This window comes from Crinia signifera, chromosome 5, assembly GCF_055691185.1.
Source record: "Crinia signifera chromosome 5, ASM5569118v1, whole genome shotgun sequence".
Classification (NCBI taxonomy): Eukaryota; Metazoa; Chordata; class Amphibia; order Anura; family Myobatrachidae; genus Crinia; species Crinia signifera.
Genome location: NC_139221.1, coordinates 284,500,842 through 284,518,896, shown reverse-complemented (window position 1 = coordinate 284,518,896; position 18,055 = coordinate 284,500,842).

Sequence of the window (18,055 nt, the reverse complement as noted above, 5' to 3'; positions counted from 1 at the left end):
AGTTGTGTGATTCGCAGAGATTTAGGAGCAGGGCTTAATGTCATAAAGTGCGCATCCAGTGGCGTAACTAGGATATATGCCCCCCCTGCGCGCGCGTGCCGATTTTGGAAGCGCCACCCCCCTCCCACCCGCCTGCTCAAGCAAAGTTAAACACCTCCTTACCCCTCTGCATGCCGCCGCATTCAGGGTCCCGCATCGCAGATCTCCTTCTGGCTCTGTCTGCATTGCAGGACCAGAAGGAGACAGAGAGTCCCAGCCACAGACGCATAGTAACCATAGCCCCGCAGACCGGCACCCACAGTTATTCAGCGCCTCCCCGCCACAGCGGGGTCTTCGGGGCTATAGTTACGCCACTGTGCCCATCCCATTACAGGTCCCTGGCTGTGCCCCCCACTGAAACTGCTGGACCTAAATCCCATCAAAACAGTTGAGATGGTAGTAGCCTTCAGGAGAAAACCAAATGTCAAGGTCCCACTAGTAATTTCCAACAGAGTGGTGTCATGGGTAGAGATCTTTAAATTCCTTGGGACGAAAATCTCTCGCAAACTCAGATGGGAGCCCAACATAACTTCCATTGTCAAAAAGGCCCAAAAGCAGCTGTTCTTCCTAATGCAACTGAAAAAATTCAACATTCCGCAGGAGCTGCTGCGGCTCTTTTACACTGCTATCGTGGAGTCCGTTCTATGTTCCTCTATTACAATCTGGTATGGAGGGGCCAATGAATCTGACAAACGAAGACTGCAAAGAGTGGTGAGGACAGCAGAGAAGATTATTGGGATGGACCTCCCCCCTGTAAGGGAACTCTACTTAAGCAGGGTTAAGAAGCGAGCTGGGAAGATCGTGGCGGACAAACTCCACCCTGACCATAACGTGTTTGATACTCTCCCATCAGGTAGACGCATCAGGTCCATTCCTGCCAAGTCGTCAAGAACCGCAAAAAGCTTCTTCCCGTTAGCTATTCAGCTATTGAACAATGTACTCTAAGATACTGCTAATCTAAACACCTGACTGCTCTGTCTAACCTTGCAAATCCTAACATGTGAATTTTCAATTGCATGCGCAACTGATGCAATGTATGTATGTTCTGTCATCCCTCTTGTGCCATGCTTGAACCTGCACTGTATCCACGAAAAATTCCTAGTATATGAGAGTATACATGGCCAATAAAGTGATTCTTATTCTTATTACGATTCTCTCTCTCTCTCTCTCTCTTTCTGACGACGTCTCCTCCCCCTCCCCCTATGTTGTCCCAATACTCTGTGCTTTATAACAGGTTGTTGGAGAATAGATGAAGGATATACATGCAATGATCCAATATTACATACTCTCCACTGCAGAAGACAGTCTGTGTTCTCTATCTGGCTGGTTAGCGAGCTCCACTGAGGGAGCTTGTAATGTCTCCAGATACAGCTGTAGCAAGCGGGTATGTCCGTTTATCCCAGCTTATAAGAAATTCTATGCACGGTCCAATCAAGTAACAGCCGGCCAGTGCAGGGGCACTTTAAGAGAGGAGGAGGCCCGTTTGCATGATCCTCCATTCAGGCCCATTCCTCTTCCTGGCCATAGTGCCGAGCCATGCTGTGCAGTTTTATAGAGTCTGAGCACTAGAGCAATCAGACATTGCTGCGCAGACCTCCATTGGAACGTGGGACATTTTTCCTGTGATTCCGGCAGCGCTGGGGCCCATGCGAACTGCACACACTTCACCAATTGTAAATACAGTTGTCTCGTGTGCGTCTAAATTTATTTACGAAAAAAAACAGACATAGATGGAAAACGTTGCTCTGCTGCATCCAACAATGGCAGGGTTACCACCACCCGTCCGGGATTACTCCAGACAGTCCAATAATTAAGACCGGCATCTGGAGCAGTAGCAACGCCTGTTCCTGGACATTGTATAGTCCGGGAACGCCACCTCTCCAGACTCTGGTCTTAATTACCAGACTGTCCGGAGTAATCCAGGATTGGTGATGGTAACCCTCAGGCCCTTAATGTTATACATTTGCAAATACAAGGCAAATATGGATGGAAGCAAGAGCTGCAGTATTTTAGTGGACTGACCAATTACAATGACTTAGGGAAGTAGGGCCTGCTTTATGTTTACAGGCAAATCAAAAAGCAGCTAAATGGGCTAAACCATAATGCACTGTAGGTGGGGCAGATGTAACATTTGCAGTGGGATTTAGATTTGTGTGGGGTGTGCAAAATTTTTCCTTCACAAAAAAAATATAAAGATATTTGCTCCCCTCGCATGGTGACATGGTCGGTTCCAAATACAAAGTTACTAGCTTTTTTTCCCCCTTTATTTACAAACATGCATAAGGCCTGTAGTCTCCAATGAGTAAAAATAATCAGTGCTATTTTTCAGCCGAAATGGTCCAGAAAGCCATTCCTGAAGTTCAGATGAAAAATGACATCATCAGGAACGGTGTTCCGGAACTTCTGGTGCACAATGCCGCCAGGCTCACCCACCAGAAAACAGCACTGCCTATCCAGCCCATCCACCAGAGAATGGTGCTGCCAGGCCTGACCATCCACCAGAGAACAGCGCCGCCCGGCCCAACCACCCGCCAGTGAATAAGGCTCAGCAGCAGTGAGCACAGTGTTGCAGCACCTGCGGTGCCTACTTGCCTGTTCCGAGATGATGAGGATGCGCCAGCACCGTTTGGAGTTGCGCAGCAGCAGGGGGTTCATCTGACATGTGGGCTGTTTGGCACAAACCCCCTTGGTAACGAGCATAAAACCTCCTTGGCATCAAGCAGGAAGCCTCTAGCATTGAGCAGGTAACCCCTGTTATCGAGCATGTAACAGTGCCGCCAGGCTCACCCACCCACCAGCAAACAGCACCGCCTATCCAGCCCATCCGCCAGAGAATTGTGCTGCCAGGCCTGACCATCCACCAGAGAACAGCGCCGCCCAGCCCACCCGCCAGCGAATAAGGCTCAGCAGCAGTGAGCACCGTGTAGCAGCACCTGCGGTGCCTACTTGCCTGTTCCAAGATGATGTAGATGCGCCAGCACCGTGTGGAGTTGCGCAGCAGCAGGGGGTCCATCTGACATGTGGGCTGATTGGCACAAACCCCCTTGGTAACGAGCATAAAACCTCCTTGGCATCAAGCAGGAAGCCTCTAGCATTGAGCATGTAACCCCTGGTATCGAGCATGTAACTCCTGGTATTGAGAAAGAACCCCCTAGCAATGAGCATGTAGGTAAGTGGCACTTATGTGCTATAGTATTTAATAGGCATATGTATAATGGGCATGTCACTGTGTCTGTCATCTGTATAATGGGCATCAGGGTGGTGGCATATGTATAGTGGGTATCATGTGAGAGGCATATGTATAGTGAGCATCACCGTGTGTGGCATATCCGTAATGGTCATCATGGTGAGCGGCCTATCTGTAATGGGTATCTCAGTGTGTGGCATATGTATAATGAGAATCACAGTGTGTGGCATATGTATAATGGGCATCACGGTGTGGGGCATATGTATAACGGGTATCACGGTGTGGGGTGTGGGGCATATGTATAATGAGAATCACAGTGTGTGGCATATGTATAATGGGCATCACGGTGTGGGGCATATGCATAATGGGCATCACGGTGTGGGGCATATGTTTAATGGAGCACGGTCATCACATTTGGGGGGCTTCAAAAAACCTAGCTGAGTGCTAGTAGGCCTCACAATGTTTGAAGCCTCATCCCCCCAAAAGCTCCACCCACATATCCACCCACTCTGCTCCTTCCCAGAGAGTTGAACCTGAGCATTGAAAATAATAAAAATACTGTATATACATTCATAGGCGAATCTAGAATTATGGTAATGGGTGGTCCCAGATCTAGACACAACAGCAGGGAACTTTGCGCGGCATAGCCGCGCTGCCAAAAGGGGGTGTGGCCTCATGGGAAGGAGGCGTGGCATCACAACAATGGGTGTGGTATTACACTTTAGACCATACACAGTAATGCCCATTACACATAAAGCCACACACCATAATGCCCATTACACATTGCGCCACACATCATGATGCCCATTACATACTATATAACAAAAATCGTAATGCCCATTACATATTTGCCACATAAGTGTTGCTTACCTACGTGCTCATTGCTAGGGGTTCTTGCTTGATGGCACCATAGTACCCATTACACATGATGCCGCACACCATAGTACCCATTACACATGATGCTGCACACATAATGTCCCTTACACATGATGCTGCACACATAATGCCGCTTACACATGATGCTGCACACTGTAATGCCCCTTACACATTAAGCGACACATTATGCGTAATGCCCCCACATACCGCCACTTGTAGCGTCCCTTAAGCAATGCCCCCAAAAGTGCCACTTACTCTAAATCTTTATATGAGCCTTCGCTGCTGCTGCAGGGAGAGATGGAGAGCGGTGCAGCTGCTTCTATGGGGAGAGGAGCAGAGTGCAGCGCAGAGCACGCTCCCACTCCCCTCCTGGTGTCCCCTCTAGCCGAGTGGACATTTTAAATATTGTGCGCACTGTTGTTGTGCGTGACATCGAGGGAGCACGCCGGGTGCCGGCATCACATGATTAAAAGGGGGGCGGGCTGAGGTGAAAGCTGCAAGAAGAATTGGAGCGGAAGCTGCAGGGGTGACAGTCATTGACAGCTGGGCAGAGAGCAGGGGGCTGCCCGGCTGTATTCAGAGCACTACAGGTCACGGCTGTTTGAAATAATACCCCTTTCACAACAGAAAATGCAGGGATTTACCCGGGAATATGGTCCCAGGATCATGCAGGGACATTCCCAGGCTGACCCCTTATACACCAGCCTAGTCCCTGCATTTTCTGGTGTGAGGGGGAGAGACAACCACTCCCCTGTCCATACCCCCCTTTAACCAACCAGCTATATCTTCAGAACCAACTGACCCATTTACATGAGTAATATCATATTGAAGAACTTTTGAGTTGGCTTAAGGTGCCCACACACGCACCGTTCCCGGCGGTGCGATGCTATACGATGGGGTGCGCGCTCCCGCGGCACCCCATCGTACAGTACAAAAAGTATGTGCTGCACATACTTTTTGTACTAGCTTTTTCTAGCATCGCATCGCATGCACATCGTATGCACAAGGCATACGATGCGATGCTATGTGTGCTAGTTAAGCCCACAACGCACGCCGGGATGGGTGCGTCTGTGGGCACCTTTAGAATGATTTTGGTCCTGTGAAACTGGGCTGTTTGGTTCCAGAGAAATCTGCCCTCAAAGAACATAAACAGTCATGAAATTACATTTAAGAAATGAAAAAAAAAAATACGTTTTAACCTCAATATCCCTGGAACCAATTAACCCATATGGATCCAGCCTGGTATCAGATTGAAGGCCCAGCGATTTGGGTTCGTCTGAGATCAACCTCAAGCTTCAGTGATGCAGAAGTGGGAACTGGCAGCCATTGATCTGGGTGGGGGTTGGAATTAGCGGATCCCATGTTATCCTATAGGGAAAACGTTCCAGCTTTGCCTGGCCGTATATCTCTGGTTCCCAGGGGGCTAGAGACACGGGGCTGGGCTTGTTGGAAAGCCCCATCCCTCAGCTACAAAATGGGCTAATGGGTGGTCCTGTGCACCCCCGGACCACCCCCTAGATTTGCCTATGTATACATTACAATATTAAGATATTAAGAATAATATGACTTGCAAAAACTAGACATATCTGAGATCAAGGGCCAAATGTAATTGGTTGTGAGAATCAGAAAGTGAGAGATTTTGTGAGAGTTTTCCCGATTTTTTTTTAAAGCAGCAATCAATTACATGGCAGAATGAGCCTGGTTTTTCCAGTATAAATGATTGCCGCTTTAAAAAAAGGGGAAAACTGTCCCAAAATCTCTCACTTTCTGATTCTCACACCCTGTTACATTTGGCCCAAAATGTTCTCCTTTTGTAAAGTTTTTAAATAAATCACTGATTGCCATTTCCATCATGTATTAAGTAAAGTATCTTTTTTTTTCTGCCTAGTACAAAAGCTTTACATATGTTTGTGAATGATAAAAGGTAAATGTATGCAATAATTTGCTATGCTATATAAGAAACTGTAATAAGAAATAAAGAATAAAGTAACTTATTTAGGTTTAGTACATTTTAAGCAACTACCAGGAAAAGCCCAACAGTACATTTCATTCCAAGAGCTCTCTGTGAAATCTCACTATTCAAAAAAACTCCTTGAAAAAACACATATTAATATATATGCAGAGGATTTCATACTTCAAAATCAGGAACATTCCCCAAACTGGATTTAATTTGATCTTTTACTTACATAATAGCTAGAGTTCTTAAGGGAACTCTACTCCTGCAAATAATTTCTACCAATTACTCTTACATGTACCATCGGTAGACTTTAGCTGGCAGTGAAAGTTACCAGATGAGCCACAAGTGATCTCTGGGCTTATGTGGATCTCAGTGTTTCCCAGACTTGTGCAAAACTGACATTCTCTAACAATAAATACCATAGACGCCAATACATTACACAATAATCTCTACATTATATGCTTTTGTTTACTTAGAGTATCATATGTGAGTGACACTTATATTTAAAACAGCAATGGGTTGGTGAGGCTAGTTTACCTGTCAGGCTTATATCTAGTCGGATAAATTCTATTTCTATAATTTATTATTTTAATATTCAAACTAACAATGAAATTATTTTTTTTTTAATTATTATTCATAGTAGGAAACAAATGCAGTTATATCTAACGAATGTATGGTTGGGTAGATTCATATGAAATATTATTTATTTATTTACAGTTTCTTACATAGCGCAGCAGATTCCGATGCGCTTTACAATAGTAGACAGTGATAAAACAAACTGGGTAACAACAGACAGACTTGGATGTAAGAGAGCCCTGCTGCAAGCTTACAATCTATAGGGATATAGGGGGGAAACACAAGGACAGGCACCAGTAATAGCATAGCAGTCCCACCAAGTTACAAGTCCAGAAGGGAAGCTATATAATACATGAGTGCCTCAGAGAGTTATGCGTGTAGAACTTAAAGATGATAGGCTTGCTTGAAGATGTGAGTTTTCAGGGAACGCTTGAAAGTTTGGAGGCTAGCGGAGAGTCTTATTGTGCGTGGAAGGGCATTCCATAGGATGGGAGCAGCCCGATGAAAGTCCTGTCATAGTGAATGGGAGCTAGTGATCCGTACAGAAATAAAATTGTTATCAAGTTTCTATGAAATGGATAGCAGGTGTCCAGGAAGGTTCGTAACTGCAAGTCTTCAGATGCTTTATGGATCTATTTTAGGATGCAGTTTTGTGAATAATTGCAAAACGACAACTCCCAGTGTTAGCGTACGGGGGCTGTATGTATGTAGGGGTAGCAACCTTGCTGCGAAGCCAAGCTACGAAGCACCCAATATATATAGACCAGTATCTGTATGCGCTTTGGAGGTTTGCAAAATGCAACCCCTGTCTATTTGCTATGTTTTCAACTACTTGATAGTATATCCTGTAACGGGACTGAAAACTGTGTGGTAGTTTTCAAACCATGCCAAAGACTGCTTCATCTTTAATGAGTAAACATTACTAATTAGATTTTTTTTGTCAGGCGTTAATGTTCATGAACAGCATTAATCAAGGTGGTTTAACCAGTTGTGGAATTCATTTGGCCACAGAGGGTGCAAATTCTAGGGGGCCCCAGGTTCTGCACTTGAGTATGACTGGTAGAGTAGTCATGATATCACCCACAGTATTATATGGAGGATATTTTCTACCACCTAAGATATCAATGCTTAATGCATTTGACTTGGATCAGAGCACAGGAAAGGTTTTTATCTTCTTTGTAACTTTGTGCCCAAGATTTAAACATCTGATTGGCAATATTTCTGGGAGAGATGTTCAAAATATCCGCTAAAAATTACAGCGTCACTCACATTTGTTATATAAATTCAAATAAAAAAATGAGTATAAGGTAAACATTACAAGCCATTATGATGATTAAAAATATTTGCTTGCCAATTTTCACACCTATTTTGGCAAATTCCATCGGCACTTAAAGGTTTAAAACTATATCAAAATATTTAGGAGCAGATTTATCAAGGAGTGATATTCTAGTTACCACTCATTACTAATATTACATGGTGCTCCAGCCAATCAGCTTATAACTGTCATTGCAGATACATTATAGTTAGGAGCTGATTTGTTGCACCATTATATATATATATATATATATATATATATATATATATATATATATATATATATAGTAGGAAAGAAGGATGGCACTCAGGAGACTTTAAAATACGTGCTGTATTTGAAGTGCAAACAAAGAGACCAACGTTTCGGGGTATGTACCCCTTTGTCAAGGTGCTAGGTGCACTAGCACCTTGACAAAGGGGTACATACCCCGAAACGTTGGTCTCTTTGTTTGCACTTCAAATACAGCACGTATTTTAAAGTCTCCTGAGTGCCTTCCTTCTTTCCTACTGCACCTGTGGAAGGGCACCGGGGCAGCTGACCAGACAGAGGAGTGGCGGGCCGCAGACCCTCTATATATATATATATATATATATATATATATATATATATATATATATATATATACATAAAGTATAGTATATATACAGTATATGTCTAGTGTCCATTTGTGTGTCTCCAAAAAACTGCCATCTGTTTGCAGTAAGTAACGCTCCATCTCTTTCTCTCTCACATATGCACAGACACAGAGGCAATCACAAGGTAGCAGACTAACTTTCGAAGCATTTGCTTTGAGCAGGCTTTCTAGTTTAAAATAAGTAATGAGTGATACTAGAATATCATTATTAAATTTGCCCTTAGATCACTACAATTTTGTTATATATATTTTGTTCATGTGGAGGCAGTGACCAGTCCAAGGAAGAAAGATCCACAGACAAAATGTTAGGTATTGAAAGTAGCAGGGTTCCCCAATGGTACAAGGGGGTTACATACAGTATGGATTCCTGTCAATATTATGTATGTTAATTTTGGTGTGAATTGCACCAAAGCTGTCGGAATTGTTTTCCGTTCTCTTATTAAAATATTCTAAGTTCCTGCATTCACTACGTGTCTGAGAAACGTCCTGTTCTTCAATATCGAGTCTGGGGTCTGTCATAATCTGTCTAGGAACCTTCATCTTTCATGGTTAATTTTGAAGCATGTTTCAGATCACCTACTTTCAGTTTGCTGACTAACAATGAAATATAATCTTCTAGGGTTTGCTGTTAATTAGTTGAATCCATTTTTTCTCCTTTTATATTTGAAATATTCCCATTGGTTTCTGTATGACCCCAAAAATACAGATACACACTGAGCTTAATAGTCGGCAGAGGTTCCTTCCTTCAAACCAATTACAATTTCTAAAATGCCCAATTCTATTTTACGGTACTTGTTTCCTAGCACGGCCACAATCGCGGGCATCATCATAGGGAACAATGGTAAATGGGCCACCGAGCCCGAAGCGTGGCGAGCGCTCACCACGCTTCGGGCTCGGTGGCTCGCTGCGCTCGCCACACTATTCTATTCTCAACTCCACGCCGACGTGGATAGTGGGGGTATGAAAAGGTCGGAGGACGCGTACCGCCGCCCCTCGCGGGCTCGCTGCGCTCGCCACGCTTCGGGTTCGCGTTGATCGTGGGGTGGCCTAAACTACTTTTGGGGGGACATTTCACTGTTCAGGGGTGTTTTTTGGGTTTTCTGGCCCATTTACCATTGTTCCCTATGATGATTTGGGTAAATTGAGCCATTTAACATTGATTCCTATGGGAAATTGGGGGCATCGCGGGTAAATTGAGGCATTTAACATTGTTCCCTATGGGGAAATCGCGGGCATCACGTCGGTACCATCGCACCCGATTTTTTAGTGCATGCGATGGCCGCGATGCCCCCGATTTTTCCTCACGATGCCCACGATCATGATCGTTGTGGCCGTGCTAGGAAACAAGTACCTATTTTACTTATCCGGGACATTTTGGCCCAAAAACACAAGAGTATTTGCTTTGCAACCCAGTCATGATCGCCAAGAGGATCATGCATGAAAAAACATATTTTCATACAAATTTTCAGTCAGATACTGTCATACCCAGAATTTGACCCATAATATTCTATACTGCAGTCAGACACTTTACTCATTTAGTGATTGATTAGCATGTACACCAGGTTTTCTCCAGGAGAGACATACCTATGAACTAAACAACAAAAAGAGGAGACGGAAGCATCCTGGAAGAGAATTAGATGCATGAACACCCCCTGGTGCATGATGTGCGTGTGTTGAGGGAAGATGGGGCATGCTGTAAGACTATCCTTATCCCCCCCCCCCCCGACTTGTGGCACACACCGCTTTAGCAGTGGCCACGCCCACTGTAATGTGCATATGCTCCTTCGGTGTGCGTGTCCATAAAATACAAGGGCCGTAAAGCAGCCCCAGTCCATCTCCAATGGCAGGTATTACTAAATGTTGATGTCCCATTGGCCAAATAGAACATCATTTTATACAAGCATAAATTTAAACGCAAGTACAAATTAAATTAATCTGATGATTTTTGCTTCAAATGCCAAATGCGTATCTGCAGACTAGATAAACATAAACATAGAAGCATAAACATAGACATGACAGCTGATTAGAACCACTTGGTCCATCTAATCTGCCACTTTTTAATAATTTAGTTAACCTCAACCCTATTTGATCCTTAGTTCTTTGTAAGAATATTCATAGGCCTATCTCAAGCATGTTTAAATCGCTTGACTATCTTAGCCTCTACCACCTCTAACAGGAAGTTATTCCTCTTGTCCACTACCCTTTTTGTATTTCTTTATATTTCTCCTGACCCTACCTCCCTCCAATTTCAGTGTATGGTGTCGAGTTCTAGTAATTTTCCTCCTTTGAAGAATTGTTCCCAAGTGTCACCATCTGAGGGGTGACACCAAAGTACTAGCTACTGCTCAGTGACAGCTCCTGGACCCCAAAGTGCCAAAAAACAGGGGGTCAGGACTCAGGACACATAGCCATGCCCCCGTCTCATGCAGCCCCGCCTTTTTTTTAAGTGGCAGCACCACTGATTAGTGAACAGGTACAGGTGTAGGGCTGCTCACACAAGACTCAAAAATAGCTTTTACCATCAGTCCATTAGGTTACGGAACTCTAACCCCTTAGCATTGTATTTTTAATATTTAGTTTAGTTTAGTTTAAATATTTAGACTTAGTATCTTTAATTAGGTATTTGTAAGCTTTTTGTTCTTCGCTGAGTAGACCGATCTTTTTTCGTCCAGTACATTTCATTGTATGTTTACTTTGTGTTAACTTCATATGACAAATAAACAAAACTTGACTTGTCTTGACATGAAGCTAGTCCCCATCCGTAAATCCATGCCCCTGTTTTCTAATGGCTGCTGCACCGGTTGTACAAGCAGTAATGCCACTGGTAATTACATCCTACTGGAGATATGGCCTCCACAACTGGCCACATATTCCAGATTAGGTCATACCAGTGACCTATACAGTGACTATTACTTCTTTTTTTTTTTTGCTATTAATTCATCTCCCTATGGAACCAACTTGCCTTTCTCATTGCTTTGTTGCATTGCTTCCCTGCCTGGGCCACGTAGTTCTTATCTGACTCATATTCTATGTTTCTATGTTTCTGTTGCAAAACAAATGGAAACAATTGTTAAATAAAACTACAAGCTTGGAGTCTATCTAATCCGGCGTTCTGGGGGTCTGGTCCAGTCCTGGTTTTTAGCCATTCCCTGAATCTGAGTCCTGGTCTAGTACAGCTGCAAATACATGAACATACCTTAACTGTAGTTTGACATTAACTCTCTTTCTCTTCCCATCCCCTTTCTGCTCCTCCAAGTGTATGGCCTTGTCTCAGATGCAACAATGTCTGCAAACAGACACAAGTATGCCCATTTTGGTGCACATGAGGTTCAGAGAACAAAAATAAACCTATGTCAAATGCCGCACGAAGATTTATTTCTTAACAAATTTGCTATGCATGCCAGTGTAGCATACATTGCCCTACATCATCCTCAGGGGCGGAACTACCATTGGTGCAGCAGGTGCATTGCACCGGGGCCCTTAAGGACTAAGGGGCCCGCGCCATGCGGCATATTGTTAACTTGGGTTGGGGAGGAGGAGGAGGGGGGCCCAAATTAAATTTTTGCACCTGGGCCCACCACTCACAAGTTCCACCCCTGATCATCCTGTAAGTATCAGATCAGTGTACACACATTGCAATGTGATAGGTCAGTGATTCCCTACCCCTGTCTTCAAGTACCCCTAACAGTTCAGGTTTTTCAAGTCACCCAGCCGGTGTACTGTGTATCGCCAACTGTCACATTTTAAAAATCCATAGGTGACCTGGAAAACGTGAGGATCGGGGTTGGGAACCACTGTGCTAGGCAATTTTGACTAGATAGTCAAAATTGCCTAGCAAGTTAGCCAGAATTATACTCTGCAGGCGCAGTGGCGGACCTAGACTTCTCTTCTGGGGGGGGGGGGGGGGGGGGTTTACTGTTTAAACTTAACCCTCCCCTCCAGTCCTCCTGACTCCTCCCCTTCCCATTCCTGACTCCTCCCATTGCAAGACTGCCCCCCCAAATAATAATACTAATAAAAAACAATAATAATTGTAAAAGAAAAAACCCTGCACATAGAACACCACAAACACACATGTACATTTCACATCACACACAGCTCCCCCGAAATACATACATAGTATATCACACATTCAAACACACTGTATGTGCAGCCGGACACTGCAGCAGCCGGACAGTGCACACACAGGGGAGCTCCAGGCTGTGGCTGCTCCCGCTCATCAGGCGACTTCATCCTGAAACCGGGCACACAACGGGCACACACCCACTGTGTGCCCACTGGGCAGTGCTGCAGACACAGCCCAAACCACACTGTCTGTGAGCAATCAGGGTGGCAAACCACCTAATTTACAGCCCAATAGGACGGCAGGATGGGGAGAGAAAGCCCCGCTATATCAGCTACTGAGTCAGAGAGGCAGCGTCATCACCTTCCCATCATCACTACAATCATCGCTTAGTAGGTGTGGGTGCAGATGTGGCCAGCGGCAGTGATTCCACTGGCCTAGGGGGGGCGCCCGCCCCGTTCCCCCCCTTAAATCCGCCCCTGTGTGGGCGATAGTGATGTGCAGCACCTGCGGAATTGCTATCACCCCGCAAAATGTGCAGGCAAGGCAGTATTGACTATGCTGCACAGTGTAGTGTATTTGGCCTATGGCCAAGTTGGCCATAGTCCAAAATTGCCCATGGGCTAAGTCAAAATCGGCATAGTTCTATATCGCCCATGCCTTGCACTATTTGTACATGCTGGTAGTGTTGTACTGTGTATCTGTGACCCATTACTCCAGTGGCAACAGAAAATGTTCTGAAAGGGTGCTTGCTGCGGACTGCAGGTTCTGGTTATTGGTAAGATGTTTTTGGCCTCCCAGATATTGCTTTGACTTCAATAGTTTCATATACCTTTTAAATTCATCACCATTAAGTGTTTACATTTCACTCACCTGACTTCAGGTCTGATTACTGAGAAGACAAAATATATGGGTAATGCTGATACCAAGCTCATCAAACCATTGGGCAAACAAAAGCCACACATGCTCTGTGGAAGGGAACCTTGTCATCCTGGAAGAGTAAAGTATAGAAATGCTGAAGAGCTATTAGCACTGACCTCACTTTCTAATGGAATAACTACATGTAATCAACAATTTACAGTAAAATGATCTGGAGTTCCTCAACTTCTTTGAAATTCACATTAATTCCCAGGTATCGCAATCTTGCCCTTTGCTGACAATGGCTTTTCCTAAGAGTTCAAGGTTTATGAATTCAGTTCCAACCAGAGCCCTGTCTGTGTGATGTTTGGACGTTTTCTCCATATATTGCACAGGTTTGTTCTACAGTTTTCTCTCACACTGCAAAAACGTCTGTAAGTTAATTGGTTTCTGAGAAAGAGACATTAATATATGTGTACAGTATATGTGGCCAGGCTGGTTACACTATAACCTGTACAACCTGTAATCTAAGATACAGAAAACTAATGTTAATGATAACAATGATTCTATGTAAATAAACAATTATACTAGTAGTACTGTAGTAGCAGTAGTAGTAATAATAATAATAATAATAATAATAATAATAACAACATTTATAGTAGTACTGTAGTAGCAGTAGTAATAATAATAATAATAATAATAATAATAATAATAATAATAATAATAATTAATAATAATATTAATAGTAGTACTGTAGCAGTAATATAATAATGATGGTTTTATTATATTAATAACACTAATACTACTACTACTACTACTAATAATAATAATAATAATAATAATAATAATAATAATAATACATTGTGCATCAATTAATAATAATTACTATATGCACACAAAATAATTTATTATAAATAATGGTGATCTTTTTTATTGTGGAAATTATACCGTATTGAACCTGGGCATATGATATTTTGGCTTGTAGAAATACATTCAGTTGGCTTGTAGAAATACACCAAAGCTCCTGCCTAACAGTACATGTGCCCAATGGCCCAGAAAATACTCCCTGATGAAGGAGTGACTGCACTTCAGGCGATCACTGACCAAGAGTACGGTTGGTGCTAGTGTATTAGAAGTGCGGCAAGCGCTGGCTTTGTTACACATCTGACTTCCCAGCATGGTGTGAAATATAGCTACATGCAGTATATATGGGACTGTGTAAGGAGCTTATGACAGTTATTAAGTTTTCACCTTCACAGTAACAGTGCGTCCCAAAGAGTATTGACAAAAACATTTCCCAAGCAGTCATCTCTGACAGTAGCATGTGTTGAGTGCTCATTTACATACATTGCTTTTGATAGTTCTGGGTTCTACCTTTGATCATCATTGTTTATGGGGCATCTGCGTTTTCTCTTAAACGACTGGAGGCAAAAAATTACATTATATTTTTTTCTTCTCATGATGAGATTGCATATGTAATTGGAGTCGATGGAAATTAAATGCAATATCACAGCTGGGTGAGGGAACAATTAAAGTGCACAGCTAGGGGTCCTAGATGTGCTCAGGCACATTCACAAAACCTCACTGTGTGCTGAAATGTTAGAACCTGTTTTAAAAACACAATGGAGCCTCTTCAAACGCTGCCCTTAAGTGGATCACTCATTAACCCCTTCCACACCGCAATGAGAGAGGGCGGAGTACCATGGTCGGATTAGAACACAGTGCTAAGTGCTACAGCAGCTATTGGTGGTATTGACAGCATTATCTATAATAAAAACAAAAAAAAAACCTCCAACCTCACCATCACACACACACACACACACACACACACACACACACACACATATATGTATGTATACACACACACACACACACACACACACACACACACACACACACATATATATATATATATATATTATATGTGACATGATCCCCAGCTAGCTCAGGATTGCTTTAGATAACTATTCATTGATCTTTCAAGTTGAATAGACTGTCAAGACATATTAAAATTTCAGTGGCGTGTTTTGCCTATTGGGGACAGGGTCCTGACCAGCAAATATGAAACTATATTGTTCCCCTTTTTCCAAAATATCAATACACGTATCATGTTTTTAGATTAAGTATTCCCACATGTTGCATCAATAATTGAATTTTTATTGACATTTTGGCTGAGCTCCTAAAGATGTATATCGCTCAGATGCTCAGCACTCGATAGGTTTGAAGATTTGTTTTATTTTGGAGGATTATTACTTTTTTTTTTTAGAAGATTACAAGAGGGAAAATGGTTTTGAGGCATTTATTTACTGGCAGTTTACTTGTGGTATGTGGAGTAGACATCTAGCAGGAGATATAGTACCATTGTCCTGGTGCTAGGCTGTCCCATAGAGTACGTGGCTGCATTGCATATATATATAGACGTTCTGGGTTTGATACAAACTTGCAGAATACATGTTTTCCAAATAATGCTTTATTTCCAGGAAAGCTGAACAACATACAACACAATGTCATTGACGACCTCTGGAATAATAAATGTTTAAAACTGAGGAAGTTTAGCAGATTGGAGAATAAAAGTGATGGGTCAAAGTCCATTATCGATCATCGTGTGCACTGAATGGCTAGTATCATTCAGGTGATCCATATTTATCTATCTGATTGATAAAAGTCTCTCTCTCTTCCCTGCCTGTTCCCTTCTTTCCGTTGCCTCTGGTGACATTTCTGAGCGACACAATAAATACAATGTGATGGGAATCTGCATGTGGAATTGATAAGTCCCCTCCATGGCATGTGTTACTGCTTTGTGTTACACAAACATGAAAGTGTGGACGGACATATAATGACCTTTCAATACAGACTGAGGACTTGTCCTCGTTAGACCAAATTCCCACCATTTGTCATCGTCTTGGCACCTTTGGGTGCAATAAATGGACGAGCTGGTGTATTTACCGTGAGGGTAATGTAACATGAGGCACTGATGGGTCCTGTCACCCACATCGCGAATCTAGGATTTATATATATATATATATATATATATATATATATATATATATATATATATATATATATATATATATATATATATATATACTTCCTACAGTATTTACATAAATAATGACATATACTGATATACTTGCAGCATCGGTATACATACAAATACACTGAATATATATATCTATAGCTATATATATATATATATATATATATATATATATATATATATATATATATATATATATATATATATATATATATATATATATATATGTGTGTGTTCAGTTTATTCAAAATATTCACCTGCTTATGTGTAACAATTCCACGAGTGTTACCGCACAGGGTAACAAATATGAGCTTAGATATCATCCTGTATCCCAAATGAACATAACCCATGCTGCATTTAACCCTATCTGAGCCAGATGGCCATATGCAGGCTCACAAATAAAATAACCTATGGTGGTGGGGGGGGGGGGGGTTAATAAGGTGAGGACTCTTCTGCTAGAGACTGATTCTTCGCTTCCCCTGGTGTCGGTATAAGGCGGCTTGATGGATCATTCTCACATCGCATCGCACCATCAGCATACTTGGATTCATGTCTATTTCCTTTTCTAATTGAGTTAAGAAGAGACATTTATGAACTAGAACAGGGGTGGCCAAACCGTTCCTCGAGATCTACCAACGGTCCACGTTTTCCAGATCACCTAGCTGGTGCACAGCTGTAGTCATTACTAACTGTCACATTTTAAAACATGCTGCAGACATTCCTACTATAGATCCCCAGGTTGCCTGGAAAACATGCACCGTTGGTAGATCTTGAGGACAGGTTTGGCCACCACTGCGTCTTCCTCTGCCAATATCCTAAAGTGTCTTTAAGTGGAAGTTCCCCAGGAACCTGCAGCATCCCGCAGCCTGTACACTGGTGACAGCACAGGTGCACTCCTGGTGGTGGTGGCCCCACTCACAGCCACTGCATCCACATCTGGGCATCACACTCTGATGCTTTATTTCATGAGCCGTGACATTGTTTCACCATGCATCTAATTCCCCTGACAATAAGAACATTACATGTCATTCCACATACAGAGGTTCCATTACACCCAATGCTTCCGAGTCAGGAGAGCTAGTTATACTGCACCTGGAGATACTCCTTATTGTATCATGGCATGGGTGCAAATTCTATATATTACCTTAAATTATATCACCCCCTCTATCTCTCTCTCTATATCTATATCTACAGTTTATATATAGTATTTATAGAGAGAGAGAGAGAGAGAGAGAGAGAGAGAGAGAGAGAGAGAGAGAGAGAGGTTGGCAAACTTGAGAAACTATTGGAGCAGACAGGTAACACATGTTACAGCTGTTTAGGGAACTACAAGTCACATCAGGTGCTCCCGGTATGTGACTTTGATCTGGCACCTCCACGTGTACAGCAGGAGAATACCCGCACATTACTACTGAGGGAATAGATACAAACATTAAATAAGTATATATTCCCATAAGCTATATATTGTAATGGTCTTTCTTCCTTTCTTTTTCTTTCTTTCTTTCTTTCTTTC